The sequence below is a fragment of the Lynx canadensis genome, chromosome C2, assembly GCF_007474595.2.
Source record: "Lynx canadensis isolate LIC74 chromosome C2, mLynCan4.pri.v2, whole genome shotgun sequence".
Lineage (NCBI taxonomy): Eukaryota > Metazoa > Chordata > Mammalia > Carnivora > Felidae > Lynx > Lynx canadensis.
Genome location: NC_044311.2, coordinates 30420894 through 30440228, shown reverse-complemented (window position 1 = coordinate 30440228; position 19335 = coordinate 30420894). Strand labels below are relative to the sequence as shown.

At 43.3% G+C, this 19335-nt stretch overlaps 1 pseudogene; it reads left to right on the top strand.

Annotated features, from left to right (window-relative positions):
• The first annotated feature begins 17292 nt into the window (after positions 1-17292).
• Positions 17293-18086, top strand: LOC115523277 (annotated as a pseudogene).
• Positions 18087-19335: the final 1249 nt, after the last annotated feature.

The window sequence follows — 19335 nt, the reverse complement described above, 5'->3', positions numbered from 1 at the left end:
TATGTTCGTGTGGCTTTCCAGTTCAAATCAGTGCATTGCTCTCTTCTGTAAAAGGGACCTCACGTGGCTCCTGCCTTTTTTAGTGAGGGAAACAAGCATTAAACCAAGAGTTATACAAATCTATGCTTTTAAATTGTGACATGCTAGGAAGGGAGAAAAGGATGTCACTTAGGCTGGGTACCTAGAAGCAAAGCCTGAGGCACAGTTTCTTGTGTAGGGGATCTACTGAGGTTGTGATATCAGGAGGGGCTCGAGAGGGAAACAGGATAGAGCAGAGGAAAAAGCTGAGCAAAGATACAGCCTCACGCTTCAGTCTAGCCTCAGCCAGGTTCCACAGGTGCTATGCAATGTGAAGTCACCAAGAGTTTTCCCACTTTGAGGCAAGGGGCTGGGCCTTTGTATTCAATGGGCAGTGTGCAGTCATTGGTCTTGCCCCTCCCACCATCCCCCAGGGAGGGCATAACCCAGGCGTTGCTGGGGGACAAGGCTCTCCAGAGTACATGCCGCCATGAGCTCTTGGCATCCAACACAGAGCAAGTAGTCAGAGAATGGGTGCACAGACAGACCAGGGAAAGGGGATCTGGGCCCCAATAGCAACTACTACAGGGTATAGAGAGTGGGACTGGGGGGACCTGACTTAGATTAGATAATCACGGTGTGACATTGTGACAAGTAGCTTTTATAGCACGTAACTTCAAATATTAATTTTGTTTATGAATTTTTCCTACTCCAAGTAAGTGGTTGCTTTGTGCTTGCTGTTTCAAACAGAGGACAGGTGTGTCCAAAAATAACCCTACCCCTAGTTTTGGATGCAGTGGAGAGGGGGAGGAGGAGCCTCTCAAGAGTAGTGGAGGAAGGCTGTGCCCCAGTCATTGGTTGGACCCAGTGAGATGAACTTCAGAGGTTCATTGTTTTGAGGTGTCTTCCAGCCTAGGCAAAACCCCAAGCACTGAAGCCACCTCCTTCCAGGGCCCCTCAGAATTGGCTATGAGGATAGCAGCAGTGACCCAGATGGGCTTAAGAGTAGAGGTCCTCACCCACTTTTGAGGTCATTCATGAACATCCCAAATGCTTGTGAGACCTTAAAAGGAAGAAAGGACACCCTAATGACCACAGATATAATTTCTGCTGTAGCACAGCAGAATGAGACCAAAAAGACTCAATTTGCTCTGGAGAAAATAAGAAAGTGTGCAATTAATGTACTCACCTTGAGTTTAGAGACAAGACCTGAAGGGTGGGAAAGAGTAGGACGGGGGGTGGAATTTGAGGGAGGAGGAGCTATGGCAGGGAGAGTGAATTGCATAAAGCCCAAAGGTGAGACTGGCATTACAATCAAGGCTGGCAGATACAGAGAAAGACAGATACCATATGTTTTCACTCTTATGTGGATCCTGAGAAACTTAACAGAAACCTATGGGGGAGGGGAAGGAAAAAAAAAAGAGGTTAGAGTGGGAGAGAGCCAAAGCATAAGAGACTCTTAAAAACTGAGAACAAACTGAGGGTTGATGGGGGGTGGGAGGGAGGGGAGGGTGGGTGATGGGTATTGAGGAGGGCACCTTTTGGGATGAGCACTGGGTATTGTATGGAAACCAATTTGACAATAAATTCCATATATTGAAAACAAAAACAAAACAAAACAAAACAAAAAAACACTCAAGACTGGCAGGTAAGCTGGGGGGAGGGCTGGGAGAGCAGCCTCAATCAGATCTTATTTTGTCAAACAGAAGTTACTCTAGGTTTGACCCTCAACAAAGTAGGGATAGATGGAACATACCTCAACATCATAAAGGCCATATACGAAAGACCCACAGCTGATATCATTCTCAATAGGGAAAAACTGAGAGCCTTTCCCCTACAGGCAGGAACAAGACAGGGAAGGCCACTCTCACCATTACCATTTAACACAGTACTGGAAGTCTTAGCCTTAGTAATCAGACAACACAAAGAAATAAAAGACATCCTAATTGGCAAACGTTCACTATTTGCCAATTTCAGGAGAAAACCTGAAAGACTCCACCAAAAAATTGCTAGAATACAGGAATTCAGCAAAACTGAGGATACAAAATCAGCACAGAAATCTGTTGCATTTCTATATACTAAAAACAAATCAGCAGAAAAAGAAATCAAGGAATTGACCCCATTTACAATTTTACCAAAAACAATAAAATACCTAGGAATAAACCTAACCAAAGCAGTAAAAGATCTGTACCCTGAACACTATAGGAAAATTATGAAAGAAATTGAAGAAGACACAAAAAAATGGAAAAGCACTCCAGGCTCATGGATTGGAAGAACAAACATAGTTAAAATGTCTATCCTACCAAAAGCAATCTACACATTTAATGCAATCCCCATCAAAATACCACCAGCATTTTTCACAGAGCTAAAACAAACAACCCTAACATTTGTAATGGACCAGAAAAGACCCCAAATAGTCAAAGCAATCCTGAAAAAGGAAACCAAAACTGGAGGCATCACAATTCCAGATTTCAAACTACATTATAAAGCTTTAGTGATCAAGACAGTATGGCATTGGCATAAAAACAGACACATAGATCAATGGAACAGAATAGAAAACCCAGAAATGGACCCACAACTATATGGTCAACTAGTCTTTGACAAAGCAGGAAAGAATATCCAATGGAAAAAAGAAAGTCTCCTTCTTTGCTCTTCTGCGTGTTGCTGGGAACACTGGACAGCAACATGCAGAAGAATGAAACTAGGCCAATTTCTTATGCCATACACAATAATAAATTCAAAATGGATGAAAGACCTAAATGTGAAACAGGAAACCATCAAAATCTTAGAGAACACAGGCAGCAACCTCTTTGACCTCGACCGCAGCAACTTGTTACTACACATGTCTCCGGAGGCAAGGGAAACAAAAGCAAAAATGAACTATTGAGACCTCATCAAGATAAAAAGCTTTTGCACAGCAAAGGAAACAATAAAACTAAAAGGCAACTGACAGAATGGGAAAATAGTTTCCAAATGATATATCTGATAAAGGGTTAACATCCAAAATCTATAAAGAACTTATCAAACTCAACACCCTAAAACCAAATAATCCAGTCAAGAAATGGGCAGAAGACATGAATAGACAGACACTTTTCCAAAGAAGACATCCAGATGGCAAAAAGACACATGAAAAGATACTCAACATTACTCATCATCAGGAAAATACAAATCAAAACCACAATGAGATACCACCTCACACCTGTAAGAGTGGCTAAAATTAACAACACAGGAAACAACAGATGTTGGCAAGGATGCGGAGAAAGGAGAACATTTTTGCACTGCTGGTGGCAATGCAAATTGGTGCAGCCACTCTGGAAAAAATTGTGGAGGTTCCTTAAAAAACTGAAAATAGAACTACTAAGGCTAAATCTTAGACTTACAAGTCTTATAAGTCTTAGCCTTAGATCCAGCAACTACACTACTAAGTATTTATCCAAAGGATACAAAAATACTGATTCAAAGAGGTATGTGCCCCCTGATGTTTACAGCAGCATTGTCAACAATAGCCAAAGTATGGAAAGAGCCCAAATGTCCATCGACTGATGAATGGATAAAGATGCGGTATATATATACAATGGAATACTACCCAGTAACTTAAAAGAATGATATCTTTCCATTTGCAACCATGTGGATGGAGCTAGAGTGTATTATGCTAAGAGAAATACATCAAAGAAAGACAAATACCATATGATTTCACTTCATCTGTGGATTTTAAGAAACAAAAACAGGAACATATGGGGGGGGAAGAAGAGAGAGGGAAACAAAGAACAAGAGACTCTTAAATACAGAGAACAGAGAGTTGACGGAGGGAGGTGGTGGGAGAAGGGCTAGATGGGTGATGGGTGCTCAGGAGGGCACTTGTTATGAGCACTGGGTGTTGTATGAAAGTGATGGATCACTGAAGTCTACTCCTGAAGCTAATATTGCACTACATGTTAACTAACTAGAATTTAAATAAAACTTTGAAAAGAAAAAAAAGAACTTACTCTGGATTTGAGCAGGTGAGAACAGAGGTGGAATGACAGAAGAGCTTTGCATTGGCTCGAGAGCGAGATGACAGTGGCTTGAGCTAACAAGGTGGAGGTGGTATTAGACCAGGGTTATCTCTTAGAGGGAGAACTGTCCAGATGGGCCCAGTGAGAGGTGTATTTCATGACACCAGCACCCCAAGCATGGTTGTGGGGTTCAAAAGAGACTAGAGTGCCCAGTGTGAGCACTGGCATCATGACCCAGGGGTGAATCCTCTGAACCAGACACAGGGCTCCAGATGCAGCCTCCGCCCCCCGGGAAGGTAGTATCTGTGTCCAGGAGCTGCCCATCCTTTGAAGCCCACTTAGACCCACTTCTTAACAATAGAGTAACAATCAACGACAGCCACAGTTAAACTGAGCACTTCTGAGTGCTTCAGGCACAAGATCTCTAGCCCTCACATCCACTTTTGAAGGTGAATATTATTGTACTCATGATCATGAGATGGCAACTCAAAATTGAACAACTTGTCTCAAGTTGAAGCCACCTGAGTAGTAAATGAATTGCAACCTAGGCTGGCTGATCTCCAAACCCATGTCCTCTCCCTGGACCATGTGGCCTCTCCTGTGAAATCTTCTGTGACCAGTCCTCTCTGAAATAGGCAGGAAATCCTATTGGGACACTTAGAACTTCAAAATGTTTACCTTGTTTCTATAATTGAGGTAAAAAAAAAAAAATTGTGAGGGACCCAGGAGCCATAAAACATTAAAAAATTCAACTTATTGCCACACCCGTATATAACTCCTATAACTCACAACTTTATCACTATGAGTCATACTGTTGTTTCTGGGTTTATACAAGGTTAATTCCCTAAAGGTGTGTTTTCAGATTTGGGGCGACCATAGTGAACAGCTTAATGTCAGTGCTATTTTCCCAGCAGGGGGCGCACAATTCTTTTGAGAAAGTCTGAATCGCAGGCAGGTCTTGGTAAAACAGGCTGAAGACACTGCATAAATGTGGTGTTTTGCTTGGAAGTGGTTCTGCAGGTCTTGGTTGCCCAGCATGCTGGGCAGGGGTTTGTGTGAATCCCTGGGATTCCGGGCGGCCACCCTGGGACTGGGCAGCTCACTTAGTGGGCTCCTCACTTGTGCTTTGTGGGGAGCCAAATAAGGGCACACGGAAGGTGAGGGCAGTTCAGAACTTTGATTACAGAAACAGGTAGCCAGAATCAGGAATTGTGCCAGCCTGTGGCCCCAACCCATACTTATAGTCAGGCTTGGGGACTTTCATTAAGCTATTTCCCAGCTCTCTGTGTTAAATTATTTGGAGAATTTAGGCATCGTTCTAGAATGATACATTAGGCTCTAGAAAAACTGCTTTCCAAAGTTCCTGTCCTGATTTGGCCATGTTTTATGCACAGTTAAATCTGTTCCCCAGTTCCTTGTCGTGCCACACCCTGTCAGTGAGCTCCTATAGAAAGTAGTGGAAGGGGGGGGAAGTGGCTGGCATGGAAAGGCAACTGGATGGTCTCTTGAGGAGACCTCACATCTTGTGGCCTTGGCCTCTGCACCTGGGCCAACCAGGACCCAGTTCATGGACATGCAGCCCATGTGGCAACACAGGGCTCACACTCAGAACAGCCTGTTGAGGCTGTCTTGAGATTCTTAACAATTATTGAACAAGGGGCCCCATAAATGACAATGATGGTCCTTAAAACTACGGCAGCCATCTATAGGGGTTCCATGTTGGACAGTGACCAACTGGACCCAGAAAATGCCCTCACATTTCTGGAAATGAGAATTCAAGAAACCAACTGTGTGCCTTCGGGCTATCAGAAAAGTAGGCTCATCCAGGAGAAGCAATGGGAGAAAAGCTGGGGCAGACCTCCAGGCATCCTGAAAGCTGTTCCTGTTCCTCATGAAAACCTACAGACCTATTGATGAAATTGTTTCCTGAGCTTGACTGAGTCCTCTGTCATTGTTGCCATCCTACCCATGGGGTAAGAGGGTAGATAAAGAAGCAGTACAAAGTACATTAAGAAAGGTTTTGTAGACAGTTGAGAGAACTTGAAGCAAGGTTATCACCCAATCCCAGGGCATGTCTGTGCCTAAATCTTATCTGGCTTTTGGCCAAATACTATATGAACTTACACTCCATTGCCCTAGCTGTCTCAGAATAGAGCCCCTGACTGAAATAAGATATGAGAGCACAATTACAGAGCTGAGAACAATGGTCAACACACAAGTTCATGAAGGGCTTCTGCCTGGGTTTTTATTTCAGTTTACCTTATTGTGTTGAACCATACCAAAAAAAATCTGTTTTGGGGGCACCCTAGGTGGCTCAGTTGGTTAAGCAGCTGACTCTTGGTTTTGGCTCGGGTCATAATCTCACAGTTTGTGACATTGAGTCCCATGTTGGGCTCTATGCTGACAGCACAGAGCCTGCTTAGGATTCTCTCTGTCTCTCTCTCTCTCTGCCCCTCCACCCTCTCTCAAAATAAATAAACTTTTTTAAAAAGCTGTTTTTATAGGTCAAAAATAGGCACACTTTCCTGGGGTTTTTTTGCTAATTTTATTCTTACCTAGAGCCAGTTGCACACATATATACACACAACACACACTGGATATGATGAGGGGAGGCAGGAGCTGGCAAAGGGTGGAGAATTTGAAAACAACCAAGTGACTCCAAAGGAAGTGAGGGTGGTTGATGTATAAACCCATCCCAGTTACTCCATGCCTTCCCTGATGACTCAGATCCCCTTTATCCTGGGGCCACCACCCAAGGGCAAAGGGGGTTTTCCTCCACCCACGCCATGATCTTGCTTCCACTCTCTTGGCATCTCTGCCCATGCTTCCTGCCCTGTCCTCTTAGTCTCAAGCAGTCTCCCTGCCCCTACCACCAAGCACGCGGACTGGTACTCACTCTCACTGGCACACCATCTAACTATGAGGGACTTCTTGAGGAAAAGAGAGGAGGCAGCATCCCTGCCTCTCTGCCAGTGGGGATGCCCTAACTCCTATCATCAGCTAGGACCCCATATGGCCTCCCCCAGCTCAGCCCAGACAGATGGGGACGTGGGCTGTCCTGGGGAGGCCCTTCTCTCCAGTCCCATCTTTCTGGCTCTTGTGTTCCCCCTTGCTCTCCTCCCATCTTCTCTGGCTCTCAGCTCTCAGGGCTGTGTGGATGCTGAGAGTTACTCCTTCCCCTCCACTCACAGCTCCTGCTCACCCAGGGCTGCCCTCTGGGAGATGAGGCGCTCACGAATCTGAGTTCTCAGCCCAGGAGGACAGGGAGCAGTGGCTCCAGTTATACACAAGAAAAATGAGCCCAGTCTGGGTCACAGAGCCCACGGACTGCTACCTGCCTCTCATCTCACCCAGTTTCCCGCTTTCTCTCAGTTAACCAAGCAGGCAAGACTCCTCTGTGCATGTGTCTTTCCTCTCCTTCTTGCTTTTTTGCTCTTATTTAAGCACTTATCTAAACATCTTCCTCCACGTTAGACTTCTTTCATGCTACAAATACCTTTAAAGTAGAACACATGTCAGGCTTGCACCTTGTGTATTTTACATAAGTTACTTACTTGAAATGACATGTAAGGAAACCATATACAGGCTGCTGCAAAATATAACAGCTAAAAGTACAGACTTTGGAGGCAGAAAAATATAGGCTCAGAACCCAGCGTAGCATGCACCAGCTACTTGTTCCCAAACAAGTCATTTACCTTTCTGAACCTGCTTTTGGATCAGAGATAGGGTTGACAATACTGCTCACATGATAGGCTTATTGGGGTACCAAATGAGCCAACACAAGTAAAGCACTCAGAACAGTTTCTGGCATATGGTGAGCACTTGAAAAACATTAGCTATTGTGGGTTTTCAACAAAGTAAAACATTTAAGCATTTCAAAGGAATTCTACATTGATACTCTGAAGTCAAGCAAAGAATAGTTTTATTGTGTAAATAATCATTCCCAAAATAGTCCTCGGGAATTAAAAATTTTGCATGGTAGGAACAGCAGTGACTTAGGAGGCTGAAGGTCTAGATTCAAGTTCTAGCTCCACCACTTACTGACTGTGTGGCCAGGAGCCTGTGTGGCAGCCTTTCTGAGCCTATATCCCAGGGGTTGGGAGTGAAATAAGTACAGTGTACTCAAAACTGCGGTGTAGTTATAAAACAATATATAGTTAAGTTAGATATCATAATTTATTTACTCTGTAAAGTTTTAACTGAGGCTCAAACTCGTGTTTCATGCAACCCCTTAATGCTAATTTAAATATAATACATGTGCATGTGGGCATATCTGTATGCGAATTTGCATAAACATGTTTTTTAAAGTCTGGAAGGAAAGGCAGCCAATTTTTGGCAGTCATTGTGTCTAAGGACAAGGTCAGACTGACCAAGAAGGAAACTGTCATATCTAACATTACTTCCTGAAAAAGTGGTGAGATTATGGGTAATTTTTAAAAACTAATAATGTAGATACTGTGAACATCAGAATAGCATTGTTTAAAAAATATTCTCACTGATTTTGAATGTACATCTCGGGTCTGTGTTAAAACCTGCATCAGCATTCAGTAACTTTCATTCTGCTGACATTCCGCAGGAGCGCCAGCTCTATGCAAAGCACTCTAGGAGATGCCAAGGTGGATCAGATGTGGGAGTCTACCTGAGATTACAACATAGTAGACCAGAGAAAACACTTATGCCAAGGGCAATAATCTAAGAAGAAAAGTGGTCAGTGTGCCTGGTACACTATAAGTGCTCACTAAATACCTACTGGATAGATGGATGGATGGATGTATGGATGGATGGACGGACGGATGGATAAATGGGTATAGAAAAAATGCCTTGGAAGAGGGGAATCAGAAGAGGAATAATTAGGGCTCCCGGCTGACTCAGTCAGTGAAGCATGCGACTCTTGATCTTGGGGTTGTGAGTTTGAGCTCCCCCATTAGGTAGGGATTACATTTTTTTAAAAAAGGAAAAGGAATAATCTAGAGCTATGGGGATTTAGGAAAGCTTTATGGAAAAGATAGCTTTTGAAAGTCTAGATTTAGACATCTAGAGATGAGAGGCAAAGTTGGCAAAGGGCGTTATGGTAATGATATCCTGTCATTTCTGTTTCAGGCCCAGTGTTTTTTTCCCTCTCTTCCTTCCTTCTCACTGAGAGTAGAGCTGGTATGTTTGGAAACAGGTGGGAGGTTTTCTTGGCAGTCACGACGACCGGGATGATGGGGAAGTGGGTGTCAGAGAACACTGCTGCATTTAGTGGTAGGTTGGCCAGGGCTGTTAAATATATTGCAATAAAGAATTGTGACACCGATGGTGATCACACTGAGAAATACCAGTAAGTAAGAGAAGTATCATAAAGAAATTATTACAGTGTCACAGAGGAAGTGCTGACACAGATATCTACACATGTTTTCTGTTTTTGTTGGCCAAATCAAATCATATGACCTCCCTTCTAGGGAAGAAGCAGGGAAATCATACTGGAAAGGCCCATAGGGGTTGCTGAACAGAGAGCCTCTTAACAGAGATTAGACCTTGGTCCCAAGGAAAAGGAGACACAATCAGGTTTTTGACCAGAGGAATGATCTTGTCATATCTGTGCTTTAGAAATGCCAACCCCCCGGGGTGCCTGGGTGGCGCAGTCGGTTAAGCATCCGACTTCAGCCAGGTCACGATCTCGCGGTCCGTGAGTTCGAGCCCCGCGTCAGGCTCTGGGCTGATGGCTCGGAGCCTGGAGTCTGTTTCCGATTCTGTGTCTCCCTCTCTCTGCCCCTCCCCTGTTCATGCTCTGTCTCTCTCTGTCCCAAAAATAAATAAACGTTGAAAAAAAAATTAAAAAAAAAAAAAGAAATGCCAACCCCCTATTTTTAAAGAGAACTAAAATGTGAAATGATAACAAGTTAATTTTTTCAAAGCTTTACACTGCCTTGTTCTGCATCAGAGAAAGCTAAGAGCTCATTCTATATTTTACAAACTCCTCCAGATTTAAAGTATGATAAAAAAAATTTATTCAACAAATTATGCTGGGACAATCTGGGTAAACAAAAACAAAACTAAGATAGATCCCTACCTCAAACCACATATTCAAGATGGTTTAAAGAATTAAACCTAAGAAAATTTTAAAGATGTTAGGAGGAAATGTAGTTAAATACTTTAGGAAACTTGAGGCAGGGAGGCCTTCCTAAGTAAAAACCGAAGAACCATAAAGTACAAAATAGAGAAGCTCAACATTTCTACATAACAAAAAAGGTAAAAGAGTAGAAGCTGGTTTTAACATACATAACAGACAAAAGATTCTTTTCCAGATAGCCTACCAAGCTTAGGCTTTGTATAAATTAATAAGAAAAAGATAACCCCAAATGACAAACGGGCACTAGGTATAACCAGGCAATTCGCAGAAAAAAAAAAAAGATATGAAACATGAAAATAGGATTATGGCCAATATTTCAGATTGATTCACTCAACTCCATGCCTACTACCTTGTAGCTTGCTGCATCCTGGAGCCTAAAAAGCTAATGCCTACAATTCCCAGGCTCCCTTAGAGCTGAGCTTCTAAATGTAATCAGGCTTCCCCTGGCCATAGATACCCTCAAGAGACTGACTGACTCTCATGACACTCGGGGTTAAGTGAGGTGCTTATTTTTTGCTTGGTTTGCTTTTTTTTTTTTTTTTTCCTGCATCAACAGAGCAGCAATCTCACTGTCTAGATGTAGTCTCCAGCTCCATAGATACTGTGGACAGGATGTAAGGTATCCACAATGCAGCTGGGGCAGCGTGGTCCTGGATACCAGGTATGTCTGAGGCCTCCAGGCTTCCAGATTACCAAATTGGCAGTTGGGGCACAGCCTCCCGAATCCCAGTTTCCTGGTCATGGCAGAAGTAGAGGCTCCTCTGGCAGGTTGGTTCTGAGCTGGAGTTCTGGGGGTCAGTCCTACTTTTTCATCTGATCTCACAAACAGTAAGCATCTGATTCCATATTTTAAATCAAGCAGTTCCCGTACTCTCTTTCTACTGATCTTTCTACATAAACTAAGCAGACTGGCTGCTGTCATCTGCAGCTGAACTCTGACACAATGGTCAGACTTATTAAAAATCAAAGAAATGCAAACTAAACCCACAGTGAAATGACTTCTCATTGATCAGAATGTGAATGATTATAGGGGTGTCTGGATGGCTCAGTCAGTTAAGCATCTGACTTCTGCTCAGGTCATGATCTCATAGATCATGATTTTGAGCCCCACATTAGGCTCTGCTGACAGCTCAGAGCCTGGAGCCTGCTTCAGATTCTGTGTCTCCCTCACTCTCTGCCCCCCACTTCAAAAATAAATAAACGTTAAAAATTAAAAAAAAAAAAAAAAAAAAGAATGTGAATGATTATAAAGTTGGATAGGGGCACCTGGGTGGCTCAGTCGGTTAGGCATCCAACTTCAGTCAGGTCATGATCTCACAGTTTGTGGGTTCAAGCCCTGCATCAGGCTCTCTGCTGACAACTCAGAGTCTGGATCCTTGCTTCGGATTATGTCTCCCTCTCTTTCTACCCCTCCCCTTCTCACACTCTGTCTCTCTCTCTCTCAAAAATAATAAATAAATAAATAAATAAATAAATAAATAAATAAATAAATACAAAGATAAAATTCAGTGTTGCTGAGGGTAAGGGGAAATGGGCTCTATTTTGGAGCTTGTGTATGTTGTTGCAACCATTCTGAAGAGCAGTTTGGCAGAATCTACACAAATATAAAGTGAGCATCATATCTAACCCAGCTAGGGCATCAGCCATCTAGGCATCGGCCGAAGAGCTGTACTGCTACATGTCCTCAAAAACACTTTTTCCACAGATATTAACTGCATCATTGTGAATAATGGAAAGACAATAACAACTAGCTGGATTGTCCATTAAGAGGGAACAGTTAAGAAAATTATTGCACAGCCATTCTTTGGAACGCTTTGCAGCAGTTAAAGAATGAGGCTGAGCTCCAAGCACTAATATGGAAAGATCCCAGACATACTTCCAAGTGAAAAATAAATGGCAAAACAGCACGTATAGTATGATCTCATTTATGTTTAAAAATACATATAACACAATGTGTTTCTATTTAAACATGCATATATCTGTATAAACACAGCCAAAGGTCAAAAGGACACAAACCAAGCTACTCTGTGGGGTGGGGGACGCAGGTGGAGGAGGGACTTGGGCAGGACTTGTGCCTCCTATCTACACTATTTGAATGTCTGAATAATTTACAGTAGGAATGTATTCTATTAGAATGTCATATATTATGTAATTATATTAATACATAAATTAAGAGGTTATAAAACACTGTAGGGGCAAGCTTCCAACTTTCAAATGCCTAAGCAAAAGATATATAGAGATTGACTGATCTGTCAGCTATCCACCTATCATCTATTTATCTAGAAAGGGAGAAAGCAAATATGACAAAATGTAATGCACTGAATCTAGGTGAAGTGATATGGGTATTCATTGCACTCTTCTTTCAACTTTTCCATGATTTGAAACTTTTTTCATAATATAAAGTTGGAAATAAAAACATCAAATACACGTCCTTGGACCCCCACACACTTTTTCTGTGCAAGCAGATTTTTTTCAGAGGTGGGGGCAAAGCCTGTGCCTTGCACAGCTGCTAAAAAGCAAGACAGCATTGGCGATCCTTCCCACTGACTTCTTAGAGCAAGAGTGCCTCACTCCTGAAGACAGTGTCCTGAGTAACCTTCAGAGGCCTCCATGTGCATGAACTGGGATTGACAGCAGGCCTCTGCCCAGTCCCTCTGCAGGCACAGTCAGGGCCAGGACTTGCTGGGGAGCAGGGACCTAGCTGGCTCTCTAAAGGCCTGCAGAGCTCATGGCCAAGGGCACCTTTAATATCAAATACATACCCCCACACACACACCAGTGCATATTTATGAAGCCCCATGAAAGGGGAAGTGGCCATTGGTAAGAAGGGGACCTGGGGGCTCCTTCTTGCCCACACCAGGGGGCTCTGAAAAGATTCCATTCATTTGAGCTGCTATACTCAAGACCTCCCATTCAGTCCTCATCCTGGTGTTTATTTTTGACCTAACAGTGTGAGGAGAATGGGGAAAAAAGGAATTGCAAAAAAAGGAACTGGAATTTTAATGAGAACCATCTGGAGAGTTTGCCAAGGGTATTAATGTTTGGTACAAGAAAGTGATTCCTCAGCTTAAATGAGGAAAAAGAGACACGGAGAAAATTGTTATGTTGCGCTTACCCCCAAACCAATGCTGAACAGAACCACCTAGAACACTGGAACATGCACATCACACAGGAACGGGGCTGCGACAGGGCTGCGGAGGGACGGAGTGCGCAGTGAGAAGGAATGTTTCTCCTCCGCCAAGGAGACTTTGAGGGATGGGTTGTGGTGGGCCCTGGGCCAGCGCCTGGAATCTGGGTAACCATGGAAACGGGCCCGGGGGTGACAACAAATACGGGATGGAATTTCAGAGTTGGCAGCCAAGCCATAGAGGAATGGGAAAGTTCGGGAAAGTTTTTTTGTTTTGTTTTGTTTTTTTGTTTTCTTTTGTTTTTAACCCGGGATTGAGGAAGGCACAGGAGGGAGCCACAGTGTTCCAAATAAATGGCTCCCTGCGCAGTCCCCCAACTGAGTCACAGGGAGCCAGATTCTCTGGGAGGCTCTATTTCCACTTTATTCTTTCCATTTGTTTATAACCCACCGCATTCCACCAAAGATTCCGTGGGGTGAAAGCCGCTCCTGAGGGGTCTCGGTGCACAGCCAGATCCCTTACTTCACTCCAGCATAATCCCATACCTTGAGGATAGCCACCTTCTGTGGGGATTTATTTGAGTGCATCCTCTCCATGCATCCTCAAAACAGCCCTGCGGCCAGGATGGCCAGATCCCCACCCGACAGATGGGGAAATGAAATTCTGAGAGCCAAGATCTCCCAGAAACAGAGGGGCTTTCTGCCCCAGCCCAAGCCCATCTTCCTTGCACCATGCCATTGTACCTGTAATCTTTATTCTGGAAACAAATGAATAATTGTGGTATTCCGCATTTATGAAGAAGACTAGGAAAGCCTCCTACATCTATTGGTGTGCAAATGCCACTCAACCATGTAGCTGCAGAAGCAGGCCTTGATTGAATGGGAAAAGTTTTCTATGATGGAAGGAAGAAATTTTTACAATTACTGGACTGAAAAATTAAAGAACCATGGACTCTAGAATTTTCTTCTCTGAGGTGTTTGAAAATAGAATGGCTGGCATCATGCCTTGGGCAGATCAGGGCCTGGGACTAAAGGAACCATAGACATCCACTCCAGGCTCCATGCTTTGCAGATGGGGAAACCAAGGCAGAATCAGGCACTGGGCCCCAAATCCAGTACAAGGTTCTTTTCGTGACAGCATGTCCCGGGAGCCCCCAAACAAGCCCATAGTAGACCCTCGGAGTCCACAGGTAGGTTTTGGCGAAACGGTATGAATCAGCAGTATTAAAACAGGAGGTAATAACAATTGTTGCAGAACAGAGGATTATTAAATCTGGGATCAGACTCGGGGGTACAGGGATGAGTAGGGTGGGGAATATGCCTAATGGATTGACATCCTGAGAAACCGAGATCCATATAGTGCAAAATCCACTTAAGTTTTGCTGTTATGACCATCATCAGTTAAGAAGGCGCCTCTGCTCATCTCTTTTGCATTGTTGGTGGGAATGCAAGCTGGTGCAGCCACTCTGGAAAACAGTATGGAGGTTCCTCAAAAAACTAAAAATAGAACTACCCCACGACCCAGCAATTGCACTACTAGGCATTTATCCACGGGATACATGTGTGCTGTTTCGAAGGGACACATGCACCCCCATGTTTATAGCAGCACTAGCAACAATAGCCAAAGTATGGAAAGAGCCCAAATGTCCATCGATAGATGAATGGATAAAGAAGATGTGGTATATATCTACAATGGAGTATTACTCGGCAATCAAAAAGAATGAAATCTCGCCATTTGCAACCATGTGGATGGAACTGGAGGGTATTATGCTAAGTGAAATTAGTCAGTCAGAGAAAGACAAAAATCATATGACTTCACTCATATGAGGACTTTAAGAGACAAAACAGATGAACATAAGGGAAGGGAAACAAAAATAGTATAAAAACAGGGAGCGGGACAAAACAGAAGAGACTCATAAATATGGAGAACAAACGGAGGGTTACAGGAGGGGTTGTGGGGGGGGGGATGGGCTAAATGGGTAAGGGGCACTAAGGAATCTCCTCCTGAAATCAGTGTTGCACTATATGCTAACTAATTTGGATGTAAATTAAAAAAAAATAAAAAATAAAATAAAGAAATTCTAATTCAGATCGAGAAAAAAACAAAAAAAAGAAGGAGCCTTTGCTCTGAAAAGAGAAAGAGACTCAACAGTTAAGAATTTAGCAAAGAAGATAGTTGTAAATCAGCAAAGTTACATAACTTTATAACAGTTTCAAGAAATCATCTTGAAACTTCATTAGCAAAAAATGCCTCTGAATAAGCCAACAGGAAATAAAGAAGTGCAAAGAATTTCTGGAAATAGAGGAGTGGTTTTGTTTGTTTGTTTTTAAAGTGAAAAAAAAAAGACATTTTAAGGAAAAAGGAAGCCCTGACCCACATAAAGATAGGGTTTCAGTCACACTAATTTGAGAGCAAGAAGAGAAAAGAGGAGAAAGTGGAAGCCTCAGCAGTGGAGTGAGTGCCCAAGCCCTTGAGGGCTTTGTGTGGGTTGCTGAAAACACCTACAGTCCCAGAAAAATGGGCTCACGACACAGAGCCAGTTTGACACTAAAAAAGAAATTTCATTCACTGAAAGATAACAGATCTGCATGAGGCTGTCCACAGCCCTGTTGAAGTTTACAGAGTAACTTAAAAATTGCTTCAGGGCTTAACGATCTGGGAATACCTGCTATTTTATCCTGAAGTCACTGATTTTCCCGAAAGCTCTGCTTTGTCACTTTTTACCCTGAAAACCTCTATTTCTCTTTTTCAGTCATTAAAAATGGGAGAGAAAGTGTCATTTTTTTCTCAGCAAATGTTTTTGACAACTTACTCTATGCCAAGCCCTGAATACAGCACTGCTATCGTATCAGATTATTACTGCCTCTTGGACTTACTACCATTTCTAAGTTTTTAATATTAAAATGCAGAGTCCACTGTGAATCTATAAGCCTCCTATAAAACGTTGAGAGTTTTCCATCTTCAAATACTATAAGCACTATGCAAGCTTAAAGAGGCCACTGCTCATTCCTAATGAGAATCTTCTGTTTATGATTCATGGATTAAATCCCTATAAATGGCTTTATATACATGCCCAAAATATGTGGATCCACACAATGTCTGAGAGTATTCATGTAAGTATGTATCTCCTCATGTAAGTATGTATGAGAAAGTGTGTGTGGGAGGGAAGGAGTAAAACTGTTTTCATTTTATTTAAAAAAATTTTTTTTAACTTTTATTCATTTTTTAAGAGATAGACATAGAGCGTGAGCAGGGGAGGGGCAGAGAGAGAGGGAGACAGAGAATCTGAAGCAGGCTCCAGACTCTGAGCTGTCAGCACAGAGCCGGATACAGGCCTCAAACCCAGGAACCGCGAGATCATGACCTAAGCCAAAGTCGGACGCTTAACCAACTGAACCACCCAGGCACCCATAATTTTAAAAAATTTTTTAGAAATTTTATTTTTTATCTGTTTTTACTCATTTATTTTGAGAGAGAGAGAGAGAGAGAGAGAGAGAGAGAGAATGCATGCAGGAGGGACAGAGAGAAAGGGAGATAGAGAATCCAGAGCAGGCTCCGTACTGTCAGCGTAGAGCCCAATGTGGGCTTGATCCCAGGAACAGCAAGACCATAACCTGAGCCAAAACCAAGAGACGGACGCTTAACCAACTGAGCCACGCAGGTGCCTCTAAACCGTTTTCATTTTATTTATTTATTTTTTTTTAAATTTTTTTTTTCCAACGTTTATTTATTTTTGGGACAGAGAGAGACAGAGCATGAACGGGGGAGGGGCAGAGAGAGAGGGAGACACAGAATCGGAAACAGGCTCCAGGCTCTGAGCCATCAGCCCAGAGCCCGACGCGGGGCTCGAACTCACGGACCGCGAGATCGTGACCTGGCTGAAGTCGGATGCTTAACCGACTGCGCCACCCAGGCGCCCCTAAACCGTTTTCATTTTAAAATCGTTTTCATTTTAAAAAGCTAGAGGGACAAGCAAAAACTATTCATATACATCATATACTTCTTTAAAAGAAGTGAGTATAGCTCTCTCCTCCAGCCACCAAAGATGCCAAAAAGAAAAAAAGCTAAGGGGAAGAAGGTGGCCCTGGCCCCTGCTGTGGTGAAGAAGCAGGAGGCCAAGAAGCTGTTAATCCCATTTGAGAAAAAGCCCAAGAATTTTGGCATCGGACAGGATATCCAGCCCAAAAGGGACCTCACCCACTAGGTCAAATGGCCCCATTACGTTGGGCTGTAGCGGCAAAAGGCTGTTCTCTATAAATGTGTAAAAGTGCCTCCTGCGATTAACCAGTCCACCCAGGCCTTGGATCACCAAACAGCTACTCAACTGCTGAAGCTGGCCCACAGACAGCAAGACAAAGCAAGAGAAGAAGCAGAGATCATTGGCCCAGGCTGAGAAGAAAGCTGCCAGCAAAGGGGATGTCCCCATTAAGAGGCCACCTGTCCTTCAAGCTGGGGTTAATACTGTCACCACCTTAGTGGAAAACAAGAAGGCTCAGCTGGTAGTGATTGCATGTGCTGCGGATCCCACTGAGCTGGGGTTGTCTTCCTGGCTGCCCTATGTCATAAGATGGGGTTCCCTCCTGCATCATCAAGAGGAAGGCCAGGCTGGGGCATCTGGTCCACAGGAATACCTGCACCACTCTCACCTTCACACAAGTTAACTTGGAAGACAAAGGAGCTAAGCTGGTAGAAGCCATCAGGACCCATGACAATGACAGATATGATGAGATCCATTGTCACTGGGGAGGCAATGCCCTGAGTCCAAAGTTGGTGGCTCGCATTGCCAAGTTGGAAAAGATAAAGGCCAAAGAACTGGCTTCCAAACTAGGGTAAGTGGATGCTGTTGAGTCTTCTGTACATTAAAGTAATTACAAGTTCTCTTTCCAAAAAAAAAAAAAAAAAAAAGTGAGTGTATAGGGCATAACGATGGGAGAAGCCAATGCATTTCCAAATTGTTATTCCTTTAGCCCTTGAAAACATTAGTCTTCAATGAGAAACCATGGGCTGGTGTTTTCAGTAATAATTACACTCTTCTTTTTTTTTTTTTTTAAATTTCAGTGATTTTTAAAGACCTCTTTAAACCTTTTTAAAAATCACTTTTAACCTTTTATTAAAAAAAACCTTTTATCCTTTTATAAAAATCTTTATTAAAAAACCTTTATTGGGGCGCCTGGGTGGCGCAGTCGGTTAAGCGTCCGACTTCAGCCAGGTCACGATCTCGCGGTCTGTGAGTTCGAGCCCCGCGTCAGGCTCTGGGCTGATGGCTCAGAGCCTAGAGCCTGTTTCCGATTCTGTGTCTCCCTCTCTCTCTGCCCCTCCCCCGTTCATGCTCTGTCTCTCTCTGTCCCAAAAATAAATAAACGTTGAAAAAAAAAATTAAAAAAATAAAATAAAATAAAATAAAAAACCTTTATTGGGGCACCTGGGTGGTTCAGTCCGTTGAATGTCCAAATTCAGCTCAGGTCATGACCTCATGACTTGTGAGTTCGAGCCCTGTGTCAAGATCTGTGCTGACAGCTCAGAGACGGGCATCTCCTTTGGATGCTGTCTCCATCTCCCTCTGCCCCTCCCCCACTCATATTCTGTCTCTCTCAAATATAAATAAACATTTTAAAAAAGTTAAAAACAACTTTCATTACTCAGGTGCTCAGTACTTCAGTGATTATTACACTGAGAGAAAGGGCCCCTGCTGTGGGCATGGTGATCTCCACACCATTACATCACACAGTGCTAGCCTGAGTTGAAAGGCCTTAGACAAGATCATCTCAGCCCAGATGCCCAAATGTTTGCCATGAGAAAGTGTTCTCCAGGCAAGGCGTCCCTCTCTGACCAACTCCAGACTGTGCCCACTGGATGAGCAGAAGCCTCTGTACTGGATATGCTCTGAGTGAGGTACACCCTGCAAACCCCTTCCTACCCCCTCCCTGCCCTGTCCCTATGGTTTGCTTCTAGCCTTCATGGGAAGAAGCAACCAGAAATATTGGAAATATTACTCAAATGCTCTATAATATGTGAACTGATGAGTATCACTTCTGTTTTTGTCAAAATGCCCAGGTGAAGCTGGGCTTTTCAACAATAATTC